Below are 10,504 nucleotides of genomic sequence, written 5' to 3'. Positions count from 1 at the left end.
AGGGGGTGCTGAGAAGGAAAAGAAGTTCATTTACACCTGGGAGAACAGGGATGATTTTCCCAAATCTGTCTCCTCTATAGTAATTTTTCAACTGGCTTTTATACCCGTTAGAAACAAAGATAATTATCTTGGGTAACAGGTAACAGAAACCTGGAGAACTTCAGTAGTTTTTTTTTTTCTTTATCCCAGTTAATTGCTACTTCCTTTAGGATTTACGTCCTCTGTGACACCTGGAGCACAGTGCCTTCAAGTCTAGGGTGATAGATAAAAGCTTACCCAGGACTCGGTGCAGACTTTCCAGTTAAGAATTACCCCTTAGGGAGACTAAGAGCTCACATTCATAGCTTGCTTACAGTTTTTTTTTTTTTTTTTTTTTTTTCACATTTAACAATCGTTTAAACTTTTTCATTTTCTCTGCAAATAATATGAATCTAGCATACACTATTGTTTCCAAAGTTCTATAATTACAGTGTTGCCATGATCATTTTTGTGCTCAGCTCCTTGTGACTATATGTTAGAACTTTTCTAAATTGCCTAAGTAGGAGTGGAATTTCTGGACTTTAGGGCCAATTGTAACAGAATAGCTGTGTACAATTATTTATGGGTTATATATGACTCAGAGTTATATATGAGTTTCTCTTGCTCCACATTTTCACAAACACTTGGTAGGGTTAAATTTTTATATCATCAGAGATTCAATGACTGGGAAATGCTATTTAATTATGGGTCTTTTTTTTTTGTCCCATTTTTCTACTCATCCATCCATACATTAGATAGAGTGCGATCCACAAGGTTTACACAATCACACTGTCACCCCTTGTAAGCTACGTTGTAAGCTGCGATTGTATAATCGTCTTCAAGAGTCCAGACTACTGGGTTGGAGTTTGATAGTTTCAGGTACTTACTTCTAGCTATTTGTGTGTGTTTAATTTAATACATTAAAACCTAAAAAGTGTTATCTATATAGTGCATAAGAATGTCCAACAGAGTGACCTCTCGACTCCATTTGAAATCTCTCAGCCACTGAAACTTTATTTCGTTTCATTTCGCATCCCCCTTTTGGTCAAGAAGATGTTCTCAATCCCATGATGTCGGGTCCAGATTCATCCCCGGGAGTCATATCCTGCATTGCCAGGGAGATCAGGTCCCACATAGGGGGGAGGGCAGTGAGTTCACATGCTGAGGTGGCTTTGCTTACAGTTTTAAAGTTAAATTTAAAGGCTGTTTTAAGGTTACACCCAAAGGCCATCATTACAATTTCCCGCTTGCTAACAGCTCTAAGATTACATTTTTAAAGTTACTGTTACAATTGCTTTTCAATTGTGTTTTGTGTGTTTGTGCTTTGTCAAGTTTTGCTTATCAGAAATCATAAAATGAATTTAAAAGCTTGCTTTGTTTCTTAACACTCTGGAATAGTTTAGATTATGTTGAGATGGATCCTGGTTTTAAGAAGAACTGTATAAAAACATTGGGGATAATTATGGCCATTTAAATATGAACTGGATATTTCATGTTTCTATGAATTATTCTTTTGTGTGTGTGATAATAGTATTGTGATTCAGGCAATGTCCTTATGAGAAAGTATTTAGGGGTGAATGCCAGAATGTCTGACTTGAAAATGGTCAGCAAAAAGAAAATGTGTTTACATAAAGAGATCAAACAAATATGGAAAAATGTTGATAAATTATTAAATCTAGGAGGAAGATATATGCATAGATAGCTGTTCATAGAACTATACTTTCAATTTTAAAACTTTTGTAATAAAAGAGGGGAAATACATAGCAATTATGGTTTTTTTTATAGCTTTAACAGAACTATCTGGATTTGGCCTTTAAAACAAGAAGCTCTTTTAATTTCTTTTATGGTTTTAATTTTTGCTAATTATTAGGCTACTGAAGTATTGGAGTCAAGTTTGAACACTTACAATTTGTAAAAAAAAATTTTTTTAAATCATCAGTTTCACCTAAAATTGCAAGTTTATTGGCATAAAGCTGTATCTAACAGTGGTCCCAAACCTGGCTGGACACTATTTGAAGTGCCTGTAGAATATCCAGGTGGGGATGTCTAGTAGGCAGTTGGACAAAAGCCTCAAGCACAGAAGATGACTGAACTGGAGATTAATTTAGGAGCCATCAGCAGTTTAAAGTAAGATGGAGCTCTGAATGTAGTGCACTGTGAAAGGCAGGCAGAAAAGGGCCTGTGGTTCCCGGGAAGAAGTCATCTGAGAGGTAGGAGAACCAGGCGAGGGCAACAAGAGCCTGTGAAGTGATGTGTTCCTCCACTGAGTGCAGGGAAACTGCCGGCTTGGACAGCAGAGTTCAGTTCTAGAGAAGGGAAAGGTAATGAAAATGAAAACAGCATTTTTTGAACTTTTCTTTACAATTTTCTGGGCATAATGGAAAAGCCATTCATTGGATTCTAGTGCTGGCTCTACCACAAATTAGATCTTAATTACTTGGGCAAATCACCTCAGCCTCAGGACCTTTTCATTCCCTGAACATAAAAGGATTTAGAGGCAAGGGAAGGAGAAAAAGTCTGAAGGAATGAACTTGTGTGGCCCTCCTACCACCACCCTCTGCCCCTTCAGCTGCAGCAGCTCTGCCTTCTTGTTTCCAATGTTCCCTTTCATCTGACATTTGAAAGGAGCAAAAAGATAAATCAAAATTACTAGACTAAATGGATCCCTCGGGCCCAGCTAAAAATCTGGTGTTCCTTTTCAGTATCCTATCCCCATTGCTACTCATGTCTTACAGTTTTAATGATCACTTTCAGGCTGATAATGGTCAGCTTTCTATTTTTACCCCAGAGGAGCTATTCCATCATCTAGAGCTGCTTGTAAGCCCTCTCTATTGACATGTATTGGTATCAGCTCAAACTCAATTTTCGGAAGCTAAATTTCTCATCTCCAAAAGAGTTCCTCCTCCTAACTTTCCTGTTTTACTCACAGGCACCACTATTTATGCCCAGTTTTCCAATTCTCCCTGCTCCGAACCACCTCCCCACTACCCCCCAAACGTAAGTCATTTCTGTTTCTTCCATGTCTTTTATACCCCACTTCTGGTTAGTGGCAGGGCCTTGCTTACTCTTGAGAAATGTCCCTTGCCACTGCCTCCTTTTTGGTTCCCACCACCACCACCATCCACAGTTAGGCCTTCCTCACCTTGGTGGGGTGGGTGAGTGGACTGCTACAGGCACCTCATAGCTAGTCTCCATTCTGTCAGCATCTCATCCTCCAATCCATCCTTCTGGGTGTATCAGGGAAATTAGTCTGGGAGAAGATGAGTTCAGTTTGGGAGGTGTTAAATTGGAACTAAGTTGATTGTGCAAATGACTGATAGCAATCAGAGATGAGGGGCTGAATCTTAGGAGAAAAAAATAGTCATTTGCACAGAATAAAGGCAGGAACACTAAGGGTGGATGAGATCCTAGAAGGAGAGTTTGAGAATACAGAAAGGAAGCAAAACTTGGAAATTATTATATTGGGTTTAGAGATTTGCACATGGAGAATTCCAAAGGGGTATGTGTGTGTGTGTGTGAATATATACATGAACACATAAATACATACTGTTGTTTCTAAATTTATGCTACAGTTGTCTGCAAATCAGAAGACCTGGTTTTTAAACTGTTCCATCACTAATAGACATGTAAGTTTGGTCAAGTTACTAAACACAGGGATTGCAACTTAATATACCCACATGGGCTAGTCAGGTACCCAAGGAAGAGAAAAAAGCAAGCAGTGAACTAGAGAAGGCTACTAGCTCCAAAGTACTGTTTCCAAGCCAGCATACAGCAGAGGTGGTGTAGTATAACAGTTATGAGCAAGAACTCTGGAAATAGATTATTTTAGGTTTACATCCTGGCACTATCTGTGCCAGTTTGAATATATTGTGTCCCCCAAATGCCATTATCTTTGATGTAATCTTGTGCGGGCAGACGTTATCAGTGTTGATTCGATTGTAATTCTTTGAGTGTTTCTGTGGAAATGCGACCCACCCAGCTGTGGGTGATAACTCTGATGAGATAATTTCCATGGAGGTGTGGCCCCACACATTCAGGGTGGTTCTTGATTACTGGAGCAGTATATAAGTTCAGACAGAAGGAGCCAGCTTGCCATGGCCAAGAGGGACACTTTGAAGAAAGCACAGGAGCTGCAGATGAGAGACAGTTTGAAAACAGCTGTTGAAAGCAGGCTCTTGCTCCAGAGAAGCTGAGAGAGGACAAATATCCCAAGTGCAACTAAGAGGGACATTTTTGAGGAACTGCAGCCTAGAGAGGAACGTCCTGGGAGAAAGCCATTTTGAAACCAGAACTTTGGAGCAGACACCGGCCACATGCCTTCCCAGCTAACAAAGGTTTTCCGGACACCATCCTCTATCCTCCAGTGAAGGTACCTGATTGTTGATGCATTACCTTGGACACTTTATGGCCTTAAGACTGTAACTTTGTAACCAAATAAATCCCCTTTATAAAAGCCGATCCATTTCTGGTGTTTTGCATCCTGGCAGCCTTAGCAAACTAGAACACTATCATTTATTAACTGTATGGCCTTAGGAGTCACTTAACCTCTTTGTGCCTTTTTCCCCATCCATACCATGGGGACAATGGCACACAGAGTGTAGGGTTATTGTGAGAATTAAAAAACAAACACAGCGTAGGGTTATTGTGAGAATTACAAAACAGTATAAGTACAGGGCTTAGAAACTACTTGGCAAAGAGTGAGAATTCCATAAGTGTTGATATTTAGATGCCAAACATCCAAATTATGCAAAATCTGATTTTTAAATGTTGCCATTTAGTTTAAATTTCAAAAATTGTGTGGGCCACAGAAAATGTCATATTCAGCCCTAGGCAGTCAGTTTTCAACCTCTGCTATTCTTGTTTTCATTCACTTGTTCAACAAATAAAGGATGACCACAATTACCTGTCAGGCACCAATGTAGGCACTGTGGAGTCACCTTGCTCTTATGCTAATTATGGTTTAGCCTAATTTTTTTTTTTACTGCTCTGCCTGTACACAAATTAGTTAAAAGTTTCAAAAAAAGTAATGTGAAAATGTTCAGAAAACACAATAATAAATGCTAAATTTTTAATAGAATTTATTGAATTAACTTATAAGCTGTTAATTTTTTAAAATATTTTCATTTACATAAAGTACAACTGACCTTTCTAGAGAACGGTTCCGTGAATTTTAATATATTACAGATTTGTGTAACCACCACCACAATGAGAATACAGAACAATTTCAGTACCCTAAAAATTCCCTTGTTCTGCCCCTTCACAATCAAACCTTCCCTTCATCCCTCAATTCTAGCAACCATGGACCAGTGTCTCTATAGTTTTGCCTTTTCCAGAATGTAATATAAATGGAATCATACAGTATGTGTTTTGAGGGTGACTTCTTTTATGCAGCATCCTGCCTTTGACATCAATCCATGTGATTGCATGTATCAATAGTTCATTCCTTTTTATTGCTAAGCAGTATTCCACTGGATGGGATGTGCCGGTCTGTTTATCCATTCACCCACTAAAAGGCATTTGGATTGTTTTTCAGCTTTTGGCAATTATAAAAAGGTTATTCATAAGGATTCATGTCCAGATTTTTATGCGAACATACATTTACATCTCTCTAGAGTACATACCTATGTGCTGGTTTGCATGTATTATGGCCTCCAACACACCATGATCTTTGATGCAATTGATTAATTTTTTTGATTATGGTGTGACGTTTTGCTTGGGTGTTTCCATGAAGATATGACCTACCCAACTGTGTGTGATGACTTTGATTGGATAATTTCCATGGAGGTGTTACTCCACTCATTCAGGGTGGGTCTGAATGGAACCATATAAATGAGCTGAACAAACAGAAGGAACTCAGAGCAGCTGTGAGTGACATTTTGGAGAGCAACTGAGAGAGACATTTTGGAGACAGCCATTGAAAGCAGACTTATGTTAACCCAGAGTTTGCTCCAGAGAAGCTAAGAGAGGATGAAACACCTCAAAAGCAACATTTTGAAGAATGCACAGGAGCTGAGAGAGAAGCTGGAACACAACCTGGGATCAGCAGATGCCAGCTACATGCCTTCGCAGATAACAGGTTTTCTGGATACCATTGGCCTTCTATGGCAGCCCATAGCCTGAGCAAAACAGGCCTGTAGATCTTGGTGCACAGCAGTCTGCTTGACCTAGGCAGCTAATGTTTAACTATTGTCTTTGTAAGCCAGTAAAGAGAAAGGGTAAATTGACCTTAAAATGTAACTTTAAAACATGAAATGGGAAGCAAACAGGAGGTGAGAGGCTCCTGGTCTCACAAAAGGGCAACAATGTTAATCTAGTCTACCTGCTTCCTGGCCCCCAAGTGTTAACACTCTTGTGGTTATTTACAAAGCCCCATCCTACAAGTCTTTCATTCCTGCAGCACCCCCCAGGTCACAGTGACCTGTTCCTGCATCTATGCACCCCCACCCTTAGGAATGCCTTTGTCTTAAACCCTTATAAATGGCTTGCTGTCCTCTTTGCATCATGCAGTCAACTTCCCTGCAAATGCTATACCCACCTGGCCTGAGAGAGCCGTCATAATCTCTCCATGACTTCTCACCCTGTAAGTAAGCCCTGAATAAAAGTTCATGTATCAGAAAATGTTCATTGTCTTCTTTGGCCTCTGGACTGGCATGGCCCTCATGGCCTGTAACAATTGGCAGAGCCAGCAAGGAGAATCAAATAGCCTCCAGCCAGAAACTAAGGAGATCCTGGGCATTGATGACATGAACTTGGGGAGGAGAAAGGAGAAGGCCCTGGGCAGGATACCAGGGTGGCCTGCGACATCTATTTAGGAAGGGGTGCCCACCCACCCAGTGGAATGGATGTCTATGTGGGGAGGGGTGTCTACCCTCCTATATGAGTGGAATCTGCTAAGGGAGTATGGAAATGTTTATAACTCTCTGGCTAGATGAATAGCCATCCTGTATCAGGCCACAGGACCACTGGGGATTCAGAAAGAAAAAAAAGGGCCATCAGATTGTGGCTGTGGTGGGCTGGCCATTGTTAGAGGCTGTATGTACTGCTACTGAGGCAACTTTAGCATCTAAGGTGGCCATAAGCCACCTGGGAGGTGAATTAAAGCTAGAAAAAATTATGAGGCTAGCACAAGCAGAATTGAAAGATGCTCTTGGGAGGACCTAAGATGATGGTTAGGAGAGACAGGGCAAAAAAACACCTCCATGAAAAATCCTAGATAAAAGCTAGAAAGTGACCCAGAACACCAGTTCTAGCAATGTACCAGCTGGACAAGGTCTGCTAAATCCACAGGGACCATGCACTTGATGAAACCAGGAGTCTGCATTCTGAAATGAGTGAGTAAGCTTGCTGAATATCCAGCAGCCATGCTGTGGTGTGGGGAAACCACGGGTTGGCATTTGGAGGTGGACTAGTTCCTTTTTAAAAAAAAATCCAAAGCAGCTGCAGATACGGCAGTGAGAACCACACAGTGAAGCACGGCCTCAATATCTCATGGAAGATATGCTTTTGCGCACCTGCTACTAATTGTCTGGGAGTGAGGAAGGCAGTAATGAGCCAAAAGGGGAAAATAACCATGCCCCTTGCAGCTGTCTTCCTGATGGGCTGGGAACACTCCTGCCTGGTGCCAGCACCACAGCCCAGAGCCATGCCAAAAAAAAAAAAAAAACCCAGTGTGACAAGAAGTGTTTCCAGCATCACGCTCACATGCCACAATATTGGGCATGGATAGTAGCCTTTCACACACCCACAGTTAATTGTCCCAGACCTGGGAGGGTGGAGCTGTGTGAAAAGGAGGAAATTAACATGCCCCATTCAGCCATCCTTTCAGCAGGCTGGGAACGCCCCTACACAGCCTGGCAGCCCAGAACATTCCTTCAGGGATGGCATGCACTTGTGATGTAGCACAACCTTCCCTCAGCAGAGGCCCTAGCAGGGCATGGCTTCAAAGAGGGACCCACTTGGAAACCCCAGGAACCATATGCCAATACCAAGGACTTGTGGGTCAGTGGCAGAGACAATCTGTGGTGAGACGAAATGAAGGTTTAGACTCTTTTAACAAATCTTTTAATTAAATCTCCAGGAACACCTGGAAGGTTTGATTATTAAAGCTGCCTTCCCTCCCTAACCACTCAGACACACGCCCCACATTCAGGGCGGGCATCACCAATAACACACCCAAACTTGGTGCACCAATTGGACCCCACAAGGATCAGACTCCCACACACCACAAAGACAAAGTTGGGGAGAACTGACTTGAGGGGAATAGGTGACTCGTGGATGCCATCTGCTGGTTAGTTAGAGAAAGTGTATGCCACCAAGCTGTACATCTGACAAATTGGGGATTAGACTTTGAATAATCCTATATATCCTAAAGAACTCTATCAAGTAAAGCAAATGACAAGAGGCCAAAAACAACAGAAAATTTTAAAGCATATGAAAAAAACAGATGATATGGAGAACCCAAGCCCAAACACCCAAATGAAAAGATCAGAGGAGACACAGTACTTGGAGCAAATAATCAAAGAACTAAAGACAAATAATGAGAGCATGCCACAAGATAAAAAGGACATGAAAAAGAAGACCCTATAAGAGCATAAAGAAGAAATTGCAAGAGTAAATTTAAAAATAGATGACCTATTTTGACTGTTTTTAATTTGACTGTTGACCAAATTAAAAAGATTCTGGATACTCATAGTACAAGACTAGAGGAAACTGAACAATGAATCAGCAACCTCAAGGGCCACAGAATGGAAAATGAAAGAACAAAAGAAAGACTGCGGAAAAAATTTAAAAAATCAAAATGGACCTCAGGGATGTGATAGATAAAATAAAACATCCAAATATGAGACTCATTGGTGTCCCAGAAGGGGAAGAGAAGGGTAAAGGTCTAGAAAGAGTATTCAAAGAAATTGTTGGGGAAAACTTCCCAAACCTTCTACACAATATAAATACTCAAAGCATAAATGCCCAGCAAACTCCAAATAGAATAAATACAAATAAACCCACTCTGAGACATATTCTGATCAGACTGTCAAATACTGAAGAGAAGGAGCAAGTTGTGAAAGCAGCAAGAGAAAAGCAATTCACCACATACAAAGGAAACAACATAAGACTAAGTAGTGACTACTCAGTGGCCACCATGGAGGCAAGAAGGCAGAGGCATGACATATTTAAAATTCTGAGAGAGAAAAATTTCCAACCAGGAATACATTATCCAGCAAAGCTCTCCTTCAAATTTGAGGGAGAACTTAAATTTCTCACAGACAAACAAATGCTGAGAGATTTTGCTAATAAAAGACCTGCACTACTTCAGATACTAAAGGTACCCTGCCAACAGAGAAACAAAGAAAGGAGAGAGAGAGATGGAGAAAGGTTCAGTACTAAAGAGATTCAATATTGGTTCATTAAAAGACAATCAGAGAGAGATGGAAGAAATATAATTGACAAACATAAACTGAAGGATAGGATGGCTTATTCAAGAAAAGCCTTCACACTAATAACATTCAATGTAAATGGATTAAACTCCCCAATTAAAAGATATAGATTGGCAGAATGGATCAAAAACTATGATCCATCAATATGTTGTGTACAAGAGACTCATCTTAGACACAGGGACACAAAAAATTTGAAAGTGAAAGGATGGAAAAAAATATTTCATGCAAACTACAGCCAAACGAAAGCAGGTGTAGCACTATTAATCTCAGATAAAATAGACCTCAAATGCAAAGATATTATGAGAGACAAAGAAGGCCACTACATACTAATAAAAGGGGCAATTCAACAGGAAGAAATAACAATCATAAATGTTTATGCACCCAATCATGGTGCCACAAAATACATGAGACAAACACTGGCAAAGCAAAAGGAAGCGATGGATGTTTCCACAATAATTGTGGGAGACTTCAACACATCACTCCCTCCTATAGACAGATCAACCAGACAGAAGACCAGTAAAGAAACTGAAAACCTAAACAATTGGATAAATGAATTTGATTTACAGAAGACCAATAAGGAAATTGAAAACCTAAACAACTGGATAAATGAATTTGATTTACAGAAGACCAATAAGGAAATTGAAAACCTAAACAACTGGATAAATGAATTTGATTTAACAGACATATATAGAACATTACATCCCAAATCACCAGGATACACATTCTTCTCTAGTGATCACAGAACTGTCTCCAGAATAGACCTTATTCTGGGGCATAAAACAAGCCTCAACAAATTTAAAAAATTTGAAATTATTCAAAGCACATTCTCTGACCACAATGGAATACAATTAGAAGTCAATAACCATCAGAGACTTAGAAAATTCACAAACACCTGGAGGTTAAACAACACACTCCTAAAATAAATGGTTTATAATGTAGAATGTAGGGGAACTAGTGATAGAGACCAATTAATGGAGGGGGAATGACAACCCAATAAGAACAGATAAGCTATCGTGGGTAAATTTTATGTTCTGGGAATGCCCAGGAATGACTAT

The sequence above is a fragment of the Choloepus didactylus genome, chromosome 1 (assembly GCF_015220235.1).
Source record: "Choloepus didactylus isolate mChoDid1 chromosome 1, mChoDid1.pri, whole genome shotgun sequence".
NCBI classification, from domain to species: domain Eukaryota; kingdom Metazoa; phylum Chordata; class Mammalia; order Pilosa; family Megalonychidae; genus Choloepus; species Choloepus didactylus.
The sequence above is the reverse complement of the archived record's forward strand: the minus strand, read 5'-3'. Positions refer to the sequence as shown.